The sequence below is a fragment of the Leucopleurus acutus genome (assembly GCF_964270905.1).
Source record: "Leucopleurus acutus genome assembly, chromosome: 11".
NCBI lineage: Eukaryota > Metazoa > Chordata > Mammalia > Artiodactyla > Delphinidae > Leucopleurus > Leucopleurus acutus.
The window spans coordinates 77,359,573-77,378,693 of NC_139152.1; the positions used below are offsets into that span (position 1 = coordinate 77,359,573).

Consider the following 19,121-nt stretch of genomic DNA (forward strand, 5'->3'; position numbering starts at 1 on the left):
TGTGGCATGTGATCCACTCAGCTCCGTGTTCTCTTCCTACAAGTATGTGTTCTGGGGGACAGTAATATTGTGCGTCGATCCGAATTTGGTGGGACGCCATATTTGATCTGTGTGCAGCCGCTGGTCTACACCATCATTTTTAGTAGTGGCATACTTTCCAGTATATGCACGTACCATGACTTGCAGATCACTTTCCTCTTATGTTAGATGAATCTTTAAATGGTTTTTCCTTTGTCGCTATTACAAACAGTAATGCAAGGAAAGTCCTTGTTAAATCTTTACATTCCACCAGAGGTTACAAAGGCAACTGAGGCAGTAGAATGGGTCTGTCTTCATCCCTTTCTCTGAGGAATTCCTCAGAAGTGGTAGTTTGAGAAAGAGACTTCCCTCATTCAGTTATTCAGCAGGCACTTATCAGGAAGCTCCTGTGAGCCAGTTACTCTTCTAAGTGGCGAGGCAAAAAGATGACCGATACACCACAGTCCCGGTCCTCCAGAAACTCACTGTTCGGCCAGCGAGACCGACATGGATCTCTAATCACAATGTGAGATGATGAGGTCCATGCCTGGGTAGTGAGTCTGTGGGAACACAGGGGAGAAAGGATTCACTCTGCCTTGCTTCAGAGGTAAGAGGCATGGAGAATACTCATATAAGGCTCATCTCTTGGGCAAGTTACTCTACCTTTCTGTGCCAGTTTCTCCATATGTAATGTGGGCAATAACAGTACTGTGCTTACAATCAGGCTCCCACAAAATTAAAGCTTAGAACAGTGCATGGCACAGCAAAAATGTTTTGCTAAATCATTGAGTTGAATTATTTCAGCTATCAGGGTTTGTCTCCACCCTACCGGGTCCCTGAGAAGCATGAGGGTCAAAATCACCCTTTCCTGCTGTGATTTGCATATGAAAATAGGAAGTACATGGTCCTTCAGTACTTTTATCAAGACTTTAAAGACAAGGAATGTGAACTGGTAGGCACAATTCAGAGCATATTCAGAATTGGGTTGGGATTCTGATCTAACACCTGGCTATCATTAAATGAATCTCTACAATCAGCAAGCTAGCAATTTGTGTGCGCTACCAGAGGTGCAAAGATAAATAAGACGTAGTCCCTGCCCTGTAGGATCTCAGCCTGTTGAGGAGACAAACACAACAGCCAGCAATTACGATCACTGGCCAGTATCACAGAGGAGGGAGCAATAGAATTGGCTACTGAGGAGGTGACACTTCAATTGAGGTTTGTAAGTGCTGCCCAAGTTAGTATGTCGGTCCCTTAAAGGGAAGTTAATGCATATGGATACCAGAATTCCACTTAATTTATTTTACATCCAGTGTGACAAATGGCACTTCTCGCCACGGGTGTACAAGGTGCCTCCAAGTTACTGTCTCAAAGCAATCTAGAAGCTAAGAGAATTTCATTGATAGACTAAGTGGCCAATATTATCCCGTTCTGTACATCAAGTCAACAAGGACGTTGAGAAGCATGTGTTTATTTAACCACAGGGGAATCGGGTCAGGCTGCAGGTTTTAGATATCAGGCATATGTGGGGGTTCTTTGTGCCATCTCTAGCCCTTAGTTCTTCCTCGAAAAGTCCCACAGATTAAAATTAGATGTTGCTGGCATACAAGGAATGTTTTTAATGTAATAACCGCCTGTTTACTTCTTAGAGCTGTAGACAGCTTAGAATAGGGATGTCTATCTTGTTGGCGTTTGCTGTTTTATAGGAAAATTAAAGTCTCATAAAGACACAGTTCATTGAGCCAATTAAGCTTGTCTGTTAAAATTATGCAGAATATGTGGCAATAACTCTAAAAGCTATTATTGATTCAAAACATAGACCATGAAATCCAGGTTTCAGTACTGAAAAAGAAAAAAGTAGACCCAACATCTTGGTAATACTCGTATGTTTCCATTTCAGTTTTACATTCTGTCTCTAGCCAGTGCTATTTTGGGTGTCGGATTACACTGTTGATGGAGAATATTTGTGGAAAATATCTGCTCTGCCAAGATGTTTGTATCCCCATTGCCGCCAGAATTCATATGTTGAAATCTTAACCCCCAAAGGTGAGGGAATTAGGAGATGAGGCCTTTGGGAGGGATGAGGTCATAAGATGGCGCCCTCATGGAAGTGGCCCCACAGAGCCCCTTCCAGCATGTGAGGACACAGTGAGAAGGCTCCAGCTATGAACCAGGAGAGGACCTTCACCAGAACGTGACCACGTTGGCTTCTTGATCTTGCATTTCCCAGCCTCCAGAACTATGAGCTGTAAGTTCTTGTTGTTTATAAGCTACCCAGTCTGTAGTGTTTTGTTATAGCAGCCCTAACAGACAATCCAATGGGTTGGATTAGGTCATATAACCTCCCTCTTGTCAGCTTCTAGGAGATGAATTGACTTAATCAGACTTAGCTGATACCAAGGTCCTTGGCATGACTTAATGGCTCATTGTGGATTCTGGGAGAAGACCGAGTGCCTACAAATGAAGTAAGTAAGCCTGCTCGTAGACTGGTGGTGAACTTGGTGCTCCTGGCCGTGTCAAAGCCAAGGATGAGGGGGCTCTGCCTAGGGAATATTTCTTTGAAGGACCAGAATGTCTGTAATAGGTAGTGGTTCTTATCCATTCAGGGGGCAGGGATCCCTTTAAGAATGTGAGAAGACCGTGGAGTCATTCTTTAGAAAAGTGCACACGCGTGCACGTGCGCACAAACACACACACCCCATTTGGCATATAATTTTTAGGGGATTCCCAGTACACCTGAATCCAAGTTACTCACCCCAAGAACCCTAAGCCTATAGGTTATAAAGGGGCACCAGACCTCACTAGCATCTAAGCCTGACTGGTCATTTTTTGGCTTTGTAGGGTATTTGGAGGGCTTGTGTCCAACAGAATGGAGCTAAGTGTTTCTGTGGGGTTGCACAAGAATGTAAACTCTGTTATGAAGGACTAACCAAGGTATTGGAATAAAGTTGAAGCCATTTATCTAAACCGTGATCTTTATACAGCTGACCACAGATCTTCTGCCCTATAGGAAGGCAGGCTGGTGGACCTCTTGGACCCGCCTCTTGGAAAGGTAAGAGCTTGCAGACATGTAATGTATGACAACCTCTAGCTTCTAGGAGCATCCTGCCTCCATCCCGTTTCTTTAGAACCAGGGATCCTAGACAGGGCAAGACTGAGACTTCTGTGCCCAGCACACTGGAGTTAATTAATTTCAGGAGAAAATTATATAGAGCCACATCTACTTTATATACTAGGAAATTATTTCCAACATTATCTTTTTGTCCAGCCACCTGCTTGAATCAAGTTTCTGTCAGCCTCTGGAAGGAGTAATTATTCCCTGCTCTGAAACTGAGCTCCGTGCTGGCTTTCTGCTAAGGGAGTGGACCCTTTGGTTGTCTGTGGTCTATTGTCAAGAATTATTTTGTCACTTACTATTATCAGCTGTTGATTTTCCAACGGATACTATCTTTGAGGCTAAAAATAAATCCTCGCAACACAAGTCCCCTCTTTATGAAGTGTGAAAGACAATATGCACCAGTCAATTATGGATATAATTTTGCAATAGGGAGAACATTTGTTAATGAGGAATGTCTCAAAGAGAAGGAAGGAGGCCTGGGTTTTATAGAGGCAAGTGAACAAGGGAGTCATCCACAAACCCTGTGGGACTCCTGAGAAAGGATGGAGGCGGGTCTTATCTGAGAATATGGGAAGGCTGGGTTGTCCTTTGTGGTGGTTAGCTGTTTCTTGGGACATAAAGCGGGGGCATTTCTTAACCATCACTGCTTTCAGGGAGCACAGGAGCATCCCAGATAAACTTCATCGTTGTCAAAAGCCATGTCTTCTTCAACTTTTAAGAGCCTAAAGCAAATTTGAAAGAAAAAAATGTTTTTGTAAGGTTTGGGTATGAGATAAAATCAGAATTCTGGCATCTCAATTGCCTTTTCTACAAAAGACACTTAAGCTACTCCTCCTTTAATTTGGGTAAAGAAAACCGAAAACCTGCATGACTAAAGCTTAACAAAAGGAGGGGAATCAAAGCTGTTATGGTTTTCTTAGGGACCTAGAGAACCCATGGAATGATTTTCAACTTGGGCCAATCATGGAAACTCTTTCTGTAACTTACGGAAGTTCATTCAACATCTGTTTTTCTGAGCACATGTTATGTGCTAGGCATGGCTATAGATACTAGGGGTACAGCAGTCAATGCAACAGTCCAGAATTTCTCCACTTGTAGAGCTCCCTGCTATGGAGAAAAAGGATGCAACAAAGGGACAGGGAGAGCCAGGGGGATGGAGTAGAAGGTGACATGAGTAAAAACCTGGAGGTGAGGGAGAGAGCCATGCTGAGGCCCGAGAGAACATTCTGAGTGACGGGAAGAATGAAATGTGAAGGCTTGAGATAAGAGCTTTCCAAACATTTTCAAAGAATAGCAAGGAGGTCAGGGTGGCTAAAGTGTGGTGGGCAAGCAGGCAGGTAGTAGGGCCTGAGGTCGGAGAGCTGGGAGGATCAGAGGGGGAGCGTCTGACAGGCTACTGGCTTTTGCTCAGGGTGAGATGGGAAGCTACTGCATGGTTTTCAGCAGAGGCAATGACATCATCTAACTTACAGTCCCAAAGGATCACTCGAGCTGACATTTTTAGAGAGCTGAAGCAGGGAAATAGTGAAGAGGCTGTTGCACTAATCCTGATGAGAAGATGGAGACTTGGGTCAAGATGGACATGTGAAGTGCAGTGGATGCGTGGTACCCTGCTCAGGTCCCCTTCAGAAATGAAAGATTTATTCCTCCTGCAGCAGGGAGGTCTCCAGCTGATAGCCTTTGGCTGTCAGCCCTCTTTAAGAATTGCCCCCTCTGAGGAGAGCCATCTTGCACAATGGCCTTGCCCCTTCCTGGCAGCCTGCATTCAGTGACTATAGGTGAAGAGGTATAAAGGCCTGGCTGCCCACCTCAGTTCAGAGCAGCTCCCAAGGGCCATCCCAGCTCAGGGCTCCTTGTGGAGTCAGCTCAGGCCTTCTTTGTGACAGTATCTCAGCCCCACTTCCCCCTCTTTCTAAGCCTGTTTCCTTCCCTTTAACAGGTGTTGATCCCAGGAGCACTCTCTAATCATCTTCCTGCCCACCCAGCTCCATCTCAGAATCAGCTTCCAGGCACACGCATCCTGTGACGTGGAGGTGGTGAGCAGTGGTCAGGTTCTGATTACATTGTGAAGGTAGAACCAAATGGATTTGTTGATGGGTTGGATAGGGTGTTAAAATGGCAAAAACTGGTGGTGAAACATCAAGATTGTATTTTTAGCAGATGGAAAGATGGAATCGTTATGAACTGATATGAGAAAGGCCATGAGAAAGGCAGGGATTTTTTTGAGGGGGGTGGTGGAAGTTAGGAAATATATTAGAAATAAAAATAAATTCTTAATATTCATACAGGTAAAAAGTCAACTTCCATTTCCAGGAGCAGACTCTTAACTTTGAATACTCCCAATGTTATTCAGTTTTAGATATAATCTGTTGTAGCCAACATTTCATTTCACTGGAGGAACGTCAGAGTAATTAAACATAGACAGTGTGAACACATATGTTCAGTCATTACCCGGGGGTTGCTAATTCATAGAGACACAAATAGCGCTAGTTGGTTTTACAAGGGAACAAAGCCAGCCATTGGCACGTCCACCGGGGTATATATCAAGAAGTGTTTTCTCTGCGAGACCCGTAGTATCCACAGTATAGTAACAGGCTCCCATGAGAAGCTGAAAAGAAGCAAAGCTGCTTACAGACTGCATATATCACACGACCAGACAGTGATCCCAAGGCAACCTAGAAGGGATCACCATGACATGACACCACCCCCTTTTATAGATACAGTTCTGAGAAAAGTCACAGTAGAGAGAAAATTCACTGTGGGGAGCAGTAGTTAGGACATGAATCTTGAGCTGAGGCTTGACAGAAGTGTAAAGTCAGTGGAGAGGCTGGGAATGGGGTTTCTAGAGGAGGAAGGAATGTGCGAGAAGTGAGGATGGGTAAGACGGATACTAGGAACAGTAGCGATGAGTATGCCTCCCGACAAAATTACATCGATTGGGAAAAGTGGGGCAAGTCAGCTGACTTCTAAAACCAGGCAAGGAGTTTGGATTTTGCATTTTAAATTACCAAGGGAACAGGAGAAATCTTCTCAAAAGCTTTAAGGTGCCAGTGTGCATTGTGAATCTCCAAAATGGAAATGTGCAGTATTTTCCAAACTTAACACTGGAAGCTTTTTCTCTGTGACCACCTGTTAACAACTTTGGAAAGATGTGTTCTACAGACATACTGAGGCAGAGGACACAAAACCTTGGAGTGTGCTGGGGAAAGTAGGGCTCAAAGGTACCACAAATAACCAAGATTTTTTTTTTTTTTTTTTTTTTTTTTGCGGTACGCGGGCCTCTCACTGTCGTTGCGGAGCACAGGCTCAGCGGCCATGGCCCACGGGCCCAGCCGCTCCGCGGCATGTGGGATCTTCCCGGACCGGGGCACGAACCCGTGTCCCCTGCATCGGCAGGTGGACTCTCAACCACTGCGCCACCAGGGAAGCCCCAATAACCAAGATTTTTAAAGGGCACGAACGGTATCTGGGGTGGTGTACAAATAGCATCAATTTATTCCCATCCTCACCATTCATCCTCACCGTTAGCAGCACGTATGGGTCACTTGGAAAGAGACTCGTGGCTTTCTGGGACCTTCTTTCCCTCTTTAGTGATTGATAAATCTGTTGCATTTTTCATCATATGATTCTTGTATCCTTGCAGAATACCTTTCTGGCTTGGTGTCACACTGCATTTAGTTCAAGCAATAGGTTGCACTGCCTGTTCGTCAGCAGGTAGCGGGCACTCTCTCTGGTCATTGTCAGGTGCCAGGTGGCACCTGTCAGACAAGCAGGAAGAAACTGGTCTTGCTCCTAACGGCAGCCCCAAACCAGGGAGGCTCTGTCTGCAGCGCCAGGCCTTTTCTGTCTGTCCCCACTCTTGCCACGACTTTTTATGTCTTTGCCGTCTTCTCATTTGGGTTCTCATTTGCTTACTCTGGTCCCCACCCCCCACCACTAAGCCACTTGGTAATTGAACTTGACTTTCATTCTATTTTAAAAAATCTGAAAATAGCTTGTTTTCCCAGTAAGGCCTCCGGCAAGACCTTAACTTTAGTTTAGCAATAGTTCCCAACCAGGAGTGTTACCACATCCCCCCAGCCTTCTACCATGTGGCATTTGGAAATGTTTGGAGGCATTCTTCGTGGGGAGTTATCACCCACCATGCATTATTGGAGGGGGGTGCTATTACCATGGAGAGGGCAGTGGCCAAAGATATTAGGCATCAGCTGGCAGTGTGGGCACTAGCCCTACACAGTGAAGAGCTGCCTCACCCCAAATGCCCTTAATGACCCCAGTGAGAATCACTGTGTGCTTCCCAGACTCCAGTCATCTGAGTACCACTTTGACAATTTTTCATTTGTAATGCACCACCTGTGCCAATATTTTTTTTAGTTAACTCAAAACTTTTTTTTCTTTAAGCAATAGTGTGTTTGAAGTAATAGGTCAGTGCTATTTTTAAAATGCAATTTAAAGTACACGTAAAAATAAATACCTAACCCCTCATACAAAATATTCTTCATTAGTGATACACATATGAAGTTTGGGAACACCAGGCAGTGCTTATGGCTGCATACCTTTCTGGGGTTTTGGTGAGGGCATTAGCCTTACACACATTTCTCTTCTGAACTATGAAGGTCTAAGCAAGTGTTTGATGGACTCCTTAGCCCGGGCCTTATGAGGGCAAAGGCCACGTGTTTAATGTCCCATAAAGGTCATTTATACAAAGATGTCTATTCCACTGGCATCCTTGACCCAAGTCAGCTGTCTCTTTGCTGGTTGCAAAGTCAAAGGATAAAAATGAGGCTCGCTTGGCATTCACCTCCTTGGACTGTAGGCTCCGTGAAGACAGACCTGGGTCTTGTGTCCCCACCTTTCCTAAAGCAGAGTCTGACACACTCTTTGTGATTAATGCAATTCTCAGTAAATGAATCAGATCATGAACAGATGAGTGTATGCTTATCCCTCCTCCAGACGTACGATGGAGGACTGTAAATGCTACTGTCACTGAGTCCAAAAAGTCTTGCGTATAAGTTTCTTGGGCAAGTTCTGTAAATTCTCTGTGCTTCAGTTTCATTACCTCTGAAATCAGGTTGTAATAATACCAACCTTACAGCACTGTTATGAGGAATCAATGAGATAATGTTTGCAAAGTGCTTCAATCAGTGTCAGGCATAGAATAAATGTTATAGAAATATTTGATGACGAATGGATGGTGTCTGTCTTATATTCAGGTTTTCAATATTTGTTGAAAGAGTGAATCAACAGATACTGGGCCACAGTGTTCCTACACTCCAGGTCCAGATCCTCAGCTGTTCCCAGGGGCAGCAGCAGATGCTGAAACAGAACTTCCCAAGCCCTAGCCAGGGGGTCCGGCTACAGTTCTCAGCACAGGAAGAGCTCTTCCAGAACAGGTAACCTAGGGCGATAAGCCCCACCCCCTCCTCAGTCACAGGCCGCACAGAGATTCGTCCTGGTGTTTGTTTGAGGCAACGCTAGAACGTGTCCAATTAACTCAATTCCTGGTCGCCTCAGCTGACTCATTGTGCAGGAACACTGCATTCACAGACAGTGAGCATAGAGGTGGGGGAGGGAGGACAAAGGAGGCAAGGCAGCGCTGGTGGAGCATCTATTAGGAGCCAGGCTCAGGGAAGGTGATTTCAAGTGCACTGTGTCATTCCGTCCTCTGACAACCTTAGGAGTCGGGATTTTAGCCTTATTTCCCTCATTTTACAAGTCAGAAAACTGATGCTCAAGGAGGTTAACTAACCCAGCCAAGGTCATACATAGCAGTGTCAAAATTTGAACTCAGGCCCATGTGAGTGGTTTTATAACCCCAGTATATAGTCCAGGTACTGCCAAGGACCCCAGCATGGCTGTCAGCCTCATACTGAAATGTTTCCAGCCCACCTGCTGGGTTTTTGGTGTCGGTAGCTCTCTCCCCTCATTATTGCAGACAGCAAGTGGGTGATGTTCATAAAATAGATGATCTTTAATAGCTCCCGCCTGCTGCCAGCCATGGAGTCATGTGAAATAGCACAGCAGAGTTGAGGTTGCTCTTATTACCCCGTGGGATTTCGTCAAAAGCCAAAATAATCCTGGCTGAGACAGTGTGTGGGCAGGGCACGGCAAGAGCTTTTGAATAGGGTGTTTGTCTCATTGGCTGAAGGAAAAGTGCTCTATTCATGACCTTCTCCTGATAGGTCTTTTGCATGAGAAAGTGTAGGAAAAGCCAGATTCTCAGAGAGAAGAGGCCTGTTCCCTTTCTCGGAGCAGGGAGATCCCACATCCCATCCCTAGCAAAACGATTTTAGATGAACAGTTGAAATTTTTTTCTCCCACAATTATGGGGCAGTACTAAGAAGTTGTCTTAGTATCTGAGTGTTCTGGGGAGGATTCTGGCTCTTTTTAGCCAGATGAAATCTGAGCTCCTTCTTGACGTCACTCAAAATCCTCATTGCTCTCTATCTCTACCCCAAAGCCTTCCTTCTGTCCCCACGGACTCCAAGCCTATTTTCAAAGTGAAACGTCATTAGCCTACTCTACCCTCTGAGGAGTAATCCTCCTGCCTTTTGCAGATGACTGTGACTGTGTCCTGCCTACCAAACAGCTCATCTTGTCAAATCATCCACACGATTGGGACATGACCTATCATCTGAGTTTATTAATTCCAGCAAAGATGATGTCAACCTGAAGTTTGGGCTTCCATGTAAAAACCTGAGGCGTTCCCTTTCCAGCCCCATGTCTAGGAACTAAACAGGTCTCCAACCATGGTGGCCGCCCTTGTAGGGCAGGGCTGGCCTTGGCAGGAATGGGGCCAGTATTCAGGATTCACAGTGACTGTTTCAGGCACAAACCCATGCGTATGTGTCTAACTGCTGGAATCTCCAGACACAGTTGGCACCTGTGAGAACCTCTTCCCTCTCCTGTCCAGGCTGTTGGTGTCCTGTATCAAGTCAGCATGGTTTCCTCTTCTTTTCAGTTCAGGAAATTTCTCTGGGCTCTGTATCTCACTTGCCAGCTCCAACTTTTCTGCTCTTACCTGGATCTTTCGTTCACTCATTTAACAATTTTTTGGTAGCACCTCCTAGTGCTGAGTGCAGATGAGTGACATCAAAACAAAACAAGCATAGATACTATCCTCATGGACCTTACAATCAGCTTGAAAAGTTACAAGCTGTGACAAGTGATAAGAAGGAAGAGATCAGCGAGCTATGGGGTCATACTGAAGGGAAGCCTCAAATGTTCCTGTGAGGACAATCTGGTTCCCCACTCTCTCCCTCAGTGCTTGAGGCCTGGTCCTGGCTTTCCTTCATTTTGTTAACCTTCCATTAGGGTGACTCAGTTGCACTATTTATTGGGCCTTTGGGTCCTTCTCTCCAAGATGGCACCTCTCATAAAGCCCCTTGGTTCTGTGAACTACAGCCAAAGATGACAGGGTGAAGGCTATCAATAATGATCTCTTCTACGAATGCTAGTCGATGGCTGTGGAAATGGGGAGAGGAAGGTCGGCATGCTGCACGACGGCTTGTAACCTGGAAGCATTACCATAAGTTCAATGTCCCGATTCTGTGGCACTGGCATTGAGGTGCCATTTCTTGTGCCCTGGCCCTTCACCCTAGCTGGGCAGCATATACTGTCCTGAGCCCTGCATCCCAGGACCACAGTATTTCAGAGGAGGTGTCATATAATATGACTTCATTTGCCTACAGGACTTAGTTTAGGAGTGTTGTTCCATTTGTTAACTAATTCAGAAAACATTTGAGCCAATGATTGTTTTCCAGGCTTAGGCATCATCTACTGCCTTCTCACTGTAGAGTCACTATGGAGTCATCTCATCTTCCTTTCGTGATTTCATTTCTTCCATTTTCTTTTTTTCCCTCTTTCTAAGACTATATTGTGTTTAGATATCAGACTTTCTGGCTTCCTCCTTAAATATTAACTTTTCTCTCCTATTTTCTGTCATTTTGTTGTTTTTTGGAAATTTTATCAAATTTTTCATCCAACCTTTTTATTGGATTTTTAAATTTATGCCATATTTTTTCATTTCTAAGATGTTTTTGTTTTATGGATACTCCCTTTAAAATAGCATCCTTTTGCTTCATGTTTGCAAATATTCCCTTAGCTCTCTGACAGTTTTCACCTTCTTTTACCTTCAAATTACTTTAATCTCTACATTTGTAATCTCTGTTATGTTTGAGTCTTTCTTAATGTCTGGTGATCCTTGGCTGTCATTTTTATTTTAAGTTGGGGCACTAAAAAGCTTAATACTAGCTCTCTATTGTGGGTGGGGCTTGAAGACCACCAGGTCACAAGCAGGGTGATGAGGCTGGGGAGTTTAATTGATAACCCAAATGTCAGTATCTTTAGGTCTTTTCTTTCGGCTTGTAAGATGCTTTTCAGTGAAGAATCTTCTTTGTTTTTGTATTTTCAATTTGAATTTTATTTTATTTTTTATACAGCAGGTTCTTCTTACTTAACTATTTTATACATATTAGTGTACATATGTCAATCCCAATCTCCCAATTCATCCCACCACCACCCCCTGCTTTCCCCTCTTGGTGTCCATACATTTGTTCTCTACATCTGTGTCTCTATTTCTGCCTTGCAAACCGGTTCTGTACCACTTTTCTATATTCCACATATATGTGTTAGCATACGATATTTGTTTTTCTCTTTCTGACTTACTTCACTCTGTATAACAGACTCTAGGTCCATCCACGTCTCTACAAATGACCCAATTTCGTTCCTTTTTATGGCTAAGTAATATTCCGTTATATATATATACCACATCTTCTTTATCCATTCATCTGTCGATGGGCATTTAGGTTACTTCCATGACCTGCCTATTCTAAATAGTGCTGCAGTAAACACTGGGGTGCATGTGTCTTTTTGAATTATGGTTTTCTCTGGGTATATGCCCAGTAGTGGGATAGCTGGGTCATATGGTAATTCTATTTTTACTTTTTGAAGGAACCTGCATACTGTCCTCCATAATGGCTGTATCGATTTACATTCCCACCAACAGTGCAAGAGGGTTCCCTTTTCTCCACACCCTCTCCAGCATTTGTTGTTTGTAGATTTTCTGATGATGCCCATTCTAACCGGTGTGAGGTGATACCTCATGGTAGTTTTGATTTACATTTCTCTAATAATTAGTGATGTTGAGCAGCTTTTCATGTGCCTCTTGGCCATCTGTATGTCTTTGGAGAAATGTCTATTTAGGTCTTCTACCCAGTTTTTGTTGGGTTGTTTGTTTTTTTAATATTGAGCTGCATGAGCTGTTTATATATTTTGGAGATTAATCATTTGTCCGTTGCTTCATTTGCAAATAGTTTCTCCCATTCTGAGGGTTGTCTTTTTGTCTTGTTTATAGTTTCCTTTGCTGTGCAAAAGCTTTAAAGTGTCATTAGGTCCCATTTGTTTATTTTTGTTTTTATTTGCATTTCTCTAGGAGGTGGATCAAAAAAGATCTTGCTGTAGTTTATGTCAAAGAGTGTTCTTCCTATGTTTTCCTCTAAGAGTTTTATAGTGTCTGGTCTCACATTTAGGTCTTTAATCCATTTTGAGTTTATTTTTGTGTATGGTGTTAGGGAGTGTTCTAATTTCATTCTTTTACATGTAGCTGTCCAGTTTTCCGAGCATCACTTATTGTAGAGACTGTCTTTTCTCCATTGTATATACTTGCCTCCTTTGTCATAGATTAGTTGACCATTGGTGTGTGGGTTTATCTTTGGGCTTTCTATCCTGTTCCATTGATCTGTATTTCTGTTTTTGTGCCAGTACCATATTGTCTTGATCACTGTAACTTTGTAGTATAGTCTGAAGTCAGGGAGCCTGATTCCTCCAGCTCTGTTTTTTTCCCTCAAGATTGCTTTGACTATTCAGGGTCTTTTGTGTCTCCATACAAATTTTAAGACTTTTTGTTCTAGTTCTGTAAAAAATGCCATTGGTAATTTGATAGGGATTGCATTGAATCTGTAGATTGCTTTGGGTAGTATAGTCATTTTCACAATATTGATTCTTCCAATCCAAGAACATGGTATATCTCTCCATCTGTTTGTGTCATCTTTGATTTCTTTCATCAGTGTCTTATAGTTTTCTGAGTACAGGTCTTTTACCTCCTTAGGTAGATTTATTCCTTGGTATTTTATTCTTTTTGTTGCAATGGTGAATGGGAGTGTTTCCTTAATTTCTCTTTCTGATCTTTCATTGTTAGTGTATAGGAATGTAAGAGATTTCTGTGCATTAATTTTGTATCCTGCAACTTTACCAAATTCATTGATTAACTCTAGTAGTTTTCTGTTGGCATCTTTAGGATTTCCTATGTATGGTATCATGTCATCTGCAAACAGTGACAGTTTTACCTTTTTTTTCCAATTTGTATTCCTTTTATTTCTTTTTCTTCTCTGATTGCCGTGGCTAGGACTTCCAAAACTATGTTGAATAATAGTGCTGACAGTGGACATCCTTGTCTTGTTCCTGATCTTAGAGGAAATGCTTTCAGTTTTTCACCATTGAGAATGATGTTTGTTGTTGGTTTGTAGTATATGGCCTTTATTATGTTGAGGTAGGTTCCCTCTATACCCACTTCCTAGAGAGTTTTTATCATAAATGAGTGTTGAATTTTGTTGAAAGCTTTTTCTGCATCTATTGAGTTGATCTTATGGTTTTTATTCTTCAGTTTGTTAATATGGTGTATCACATTGATTGATTTGCATATATTGAAGAATCCTTGCATCCCTGGGATAAATCCCACTTGTATGATCCTTTTAATGTGCTGTTGGATTCTGTTTGCTAGTATTTTGTTGAGTATTTTTGCATCTATATTCATCAGTGATATTGTTCTATAGTTTTTTTTTTTGTAGTATCTTTGTCTGGTTCTTGTATCAGGGTGATGGTGGCCTCATAGAACGAGTTTGGGAGTGTTCCTTCCTCTACAATTTTTTGGAAGAGTTTGAGAAAGATCGGTGTTAGGTCTTCTCTAAATGTTTGGTAGGATTCACCTGTGAAGCCATCTGGTCCTGGACTTTTGTTTGTTGAAAGATTTTTCTCACAGTTTCAATTTCATTACTTGTGATAAGTCTTTTCATATTTTCTATTTCTTCCTGGTTCAGTCTTGGAAGGTTATACCTTTCTAAGAATTTGTCCATTTCTTCCAGGTTGTCCATTTTATTGGCATGGATTTGCCTGTAGTAGTCTCTTATGGTGTATTTCTGTGGTGTCTGTTGTAACTTCTCCTTTTTCATTTCTAATTTTATTGATTTGAGTCCTCTCCCTCTTTTTCTTGATGAGTCTGGCTAAATGTTTATCAGTTTTGTTTATCTTCTCAAAGAACCAGCTTTCAGTTTTATTGGTCTTTGCTACTGTTTTCTTTGTTTCTATTTCATTTATTTCTGTTCTGATCTTTATGATTTCTTTCCTTCTACTAACTTTGGGTTTTGTTTGTTCTTCCTCCTCTAGTTCCTTTAGGTGTAAAGTTAGATTGTTTATTTGAGGTTTTTCTTGTTCTTGAGGTAGGATTGTATTGGTATAATCTTCCCTCTTAGAACTGCTTTTGCTGCATCCCATTGGTTTTGGATCATCTTGTTTTCATTGTCATTTGTCTCTAGGTATTGTTTGATTTCCTCTTTGATTTCTTCAGTAATCTCTTGGTTATTTAGTAATGTATTGTTTATCCTCCATGTGTTTGTGTTTTTTACGTTTTTTTCCCTGTAATTGATTTCTAATCTCATAGTGTTGTGGTTGGAAAAGATGCTTGATATGATTTCAATTTTCTTAAATTCACCGAGGCTTGATTTGTGACCCAAGATGTGATCTATCCTGGAGAATGTTCCATGTGCACTTGGGAATAAAGTGTATGGAATGTCCTATAAATATCAGTTAAATCTATCTGGTCTGTTGTATCATTTAAAGCTTGTGTTTCCTTATTAATTTTCTGTCTCAATGATCTGTCCATTGGTGTAAGTGAGGTGTTAAAGTCCCTCACTATTATTGTGTTACTGTCCATTTCCTCTTTTATAGTTGTTAGCAGTTGCCTTATGTATTGAGGTCCTCCTATGTTGTGTGCATATATATTTACAATTGTTATATCTTCTTCTTGGATTGATCCCTTGATCATTATGTAGTGTCCTTCCTTGTCTCTTGTAACGTTCTTTATTTTAAAGTGTATTTTATCTGATATGAGTATTGCTACTCCAGGTTTCTTTTGATTTCCATTTGCATGGAATATCTTCTTCCATCCCCTCACTTTCAGTCTGTATGTGTCCCTAGATCTGAAGTGGGTCTCTTGTAGACAGCATATATATGGGTCTTGTTTTTGTATCCATTTTGCAAGCCCGTGTCTTTTGGTTGGACTATTTAATCCATTCACATTTAAGGTAATTATTGATATGTATGTTCCTATGACCATTTTGTTAATTGTTTTAGGTTTGTTTTTGTAGGTCATTTTCTTCTCTTGCGTTTCCCACTTAAAGAAGTTCCTTTAGCATTTGTTGTAGAGCTGGTTTGGTGGTGCTGAATTCTTTTAGCTTTTGCTTGTCTGTAAAGCTTTTGATTTCTCCATCAAATCTGAATGAGATCCTTGCTGGGTAGAGTAATCTTGGTTGTAGGTTCTTCCCTTTCATCACTTTAAATATATCATGCCACTTCTTTCTGGCTTGTAGAGTTTCTGCTGAGAAATTAGCTGTTAACCCTATGGGAGTTCCCTTGTATGTTATTTGTCATTTTTACCTTGTTGTTTTTAATAATTTGTCTTTGTCTTTAGTTTTTATCAGTTTGATTACTGTGTGTCTCAACATGTTTCTTCTTGGTTTTATCCTGTATGGGACTCTCTGAGCTTCCTAGACTTGGGCGGCTGTTTCCTTTCTTATGTTAGGGAAGTTTTCGACTATAATCTCTTCCAATATTTTCTCAGATCCTTTCTCCCTCGCTTCTCCTTCTGTGACCCCTATAATGTGAATGTTGTTGCGTTTAATGTTGTCCCAGAGGTCTCTTAGGCTGTCTTCATTTCTTTTCATTCTTTTTTCTTTAGTCTGTTCTGCAGCAGGGAATTCCACCATTCTGTCTTCCAGGTCACTTATCCGTTCTTCTGCCTCAGTTATTCTGCTATTGATTCCTTCTAGTGTAGTTTTCATTTCAGTTATTGTATTGTTCATCTATGTTTGTTTGTTCTTTAATTCTTCTAGGTCTTTGTTAAACATTTCTTGCATCTTCTTGATCTTTCCCTCCATTCTTTTTCCGAGGTCCTGGATCATCTTCACTATCATTATTCTGAATTCTTTTTCTGGAATGTTGCCTATCTCCACTTCATTTAGTTGTTTTTCTGGGATTTTATCTTGTTCCTTCATCTGGTACATAGTCCTCTGCCTTTTCATTTTGTCTGTCTTTCTGTGCATGTGGTTTTCATTCCACAAGCTGCAGGATTGTAGCTTTTCTTGCTTCTACTGTCTTTCCTCTTGAGAAGAATCTTCTAATAATCCTGCATTGTATTCTGAAAACCATGTTATGGAAGAGGGCCAGGAGCTTTAGGGGGAGGGTTTCAATATTTAGTATTTAATCCTTCTGCTTTCAAAATGGTTACTGCCCTCAGCTATACCATGTGTCCTCCTCTCAGAGACCTTCTGTTTTTACTTTGTCCAGAATCCCCATTTTCTGCTGAGGTAGAAGAATTTGTCACCTGGTTGCACAAAGTAAGAAAGAGGATTTGGGAGGGAGGTCTAGCTGCCCCTTAGACTTCTGTCCTTGCCTTTTTCCCTGAATCATAAACGCCTGATGCTTCTAACTCCTGAGCCTTTGGGGTTCTATATGTATTGGAAAATGGGCTGTGACTTAGCTTGCTCACTTAAGACATAGCTTTCTTGGGTCTGCTAGATCACTTGTCTTTCCTTCTTCTGTTTTCTCATTTGCAACATTTTGTGGCTATCATTTTGTCTCCAGTTCTCTTTTCTCTCTTAGATTTATGTCTTTGCAAAAAAAATCCCTTCATGTCAGTTAGTGGGGATCCAGAGAAAGTACAGGAAAATATGTATGTTTGGTTTCTTATATTTAAAGTGCTTTATACTCTTCCTTCACATATATTTTACTGAGAAAATGTTCCAAGATGTTACTTGCTCTCTTAGTGGTTACTTTTTAAAAGGAAGGAAGGTAAGGAAGCTACAGCAATAATTTTGGAGACATTTTAGAGCATTTCTTACTGAGACAGTACTTTTGAACCAATTATTGCACATATGTTGTTGAGATTGCACTGACCTTAATTCACAAAGACAAAAATGTCTATTTTAGATTGAGGGAGTGAGGTAAATTGTGAAGATAAGTGAGGGGATGTGAAGGGAATGAGGTAAACTGAATACTCATGGTGGAGCAACACTAAAGAATAAAGCCCTGGGCCAGGTTGAGCTGGAGATTATGTTTTACCAGTAAAGTCAGGAAGCATGACTGGAAGTAGGATCCAAATGGTTTTTGATGGGGAGCCCAGAGACAGACATCAATGGTCTAGTTCAAAGGGCAAGGCAGAGACACAGTGTTGGAAACTTGAAAGGGACAATAGCTCAGAATCAAGACTGAGGACAGCAAAAGAGGGCTGGACAATCCCCCTCTTATGAAATGCCATTAGGGTGGTTTCTGTGTATGGGAAAGATTTAAAAGAATACTATCCAGTGTTGTTAAAGTTATGAAGAAGTAGGCATTCTCATATACTCTTGGAGTGTATATATTTGTATAGCCTTTATGGAGAGTACTTGGTAATTATATTGACTATATTAAAATTTAAAATGTGGATTTACTGTTACTCAGTGATTCCATCCCTAGGATAGTGATTCTATAGAAAAATCAACATACAAGGATGGACGTTCATTATATCATTGCCTGTAATAAGAAAAATTGAAACAACCAAAAAAACATTAATAGAAGATTGTTTAAATTCATGATGCTGCATACCCAGATATAACTAGTCTTCATAAGGTGCTGCATTCAAAAGAAGGTAATTTAGTATATTTCAATGAACATTGAAAGAGGTCTAATTCGTAACCCACAACTCCATTTAACAGTTTATCTCTGTTATACAGCCTTATCGTCGAATACCTGGAGAACCCATATGTCAAAGGAAATCAGGTCAATTAATATATACTGACACAGAACAATATCTAAAATATGCTGTTCAATTTTTTAAATGTTATAAAATAAAATATGTAACGTGACCTTATTTATGTTTAAAAATATATAAAGCCTTCCAGCTTCAAGTAATGGCAAGTAGTTTGTATCAGACTAAACATCCTACTGATAATTATAAACTCTGCTTATATATCTACTTCAAGGCACTAGAGAAGGACCAAAATCAGGCACAAACAGGAGGAGAGGTAACTCACAGTTAACTGGCTTTTCCCCTGCAGACATTCACTAGTCTGCAGAGCACAGACTTATTGGACTAAATAGTTAGAGGCCAGACTACAAGGCTGCCAGAGCAACTGGAAGTTGAAGGGAGCAGGGAAATCCCAGAAGGGTAGGAGTGATGGTTGGGAGGAGCCCTCAGATCTATGTACAAAACCTTCTCAAAAGCTTGGCTGACTCTTCAACTGCAAAGGCACAGGGCAAGTCTCCAAGGAGCAGAGCAGAAAACAACAGCTGGATGGCTGAAAGAACTGAGCAGAGACTTCAGCAGTTGCCTGGTACTGGGGAGACAGAGTTTGAAGTTAAAATCTACCAAATTAGAGGGGCTTGGTAAATATGTCTTGCATTTCTGTGATATGCTGGAAGCATCATGCCTTAGATATAAGGACCATATCTCAGGACTGTGAGCTAAGGACTATGAGCCTAAGACTAAGAATAAAATTAAAATATAACTAGCCTAACAAATGGATAAACAAGCCTGCAGAAGAGTAATGTTATCCACAAGCAATTTAGCTGCCTTCTGTACTCATCAGAGGAAGATAACAGAATTTAGATTGTCCGCAGTATGTCATTTACAGTGTCCAGTGTACAGTAACAATTACCAGAGACACACAAAGAA

The 19,121-nt window shown here is 41.4% G+C and overlaps 1 long non-coding RNA gene across 1 annotated transcript; it reads left to right on the plus strand.

Moving 5' to 3' along the window:
- Positions 1-2,299: 2,299 nt before the first annotated feature.
- On the plus strand, positions 2,300-6,322 carry LOC309969401. The gene is made up of 3 exons (XR_014326629.1): positions 2,300-2,483; positions 3,029-3,070; positions 5,076-6,322. It is a non-coding gene; the product is annotated as an uncharacterized lncRNA (long non-coding RNA).
- The last annotated feature ends 12,799 nt before the right edge of the window (positions 6,323-19,121 follow it).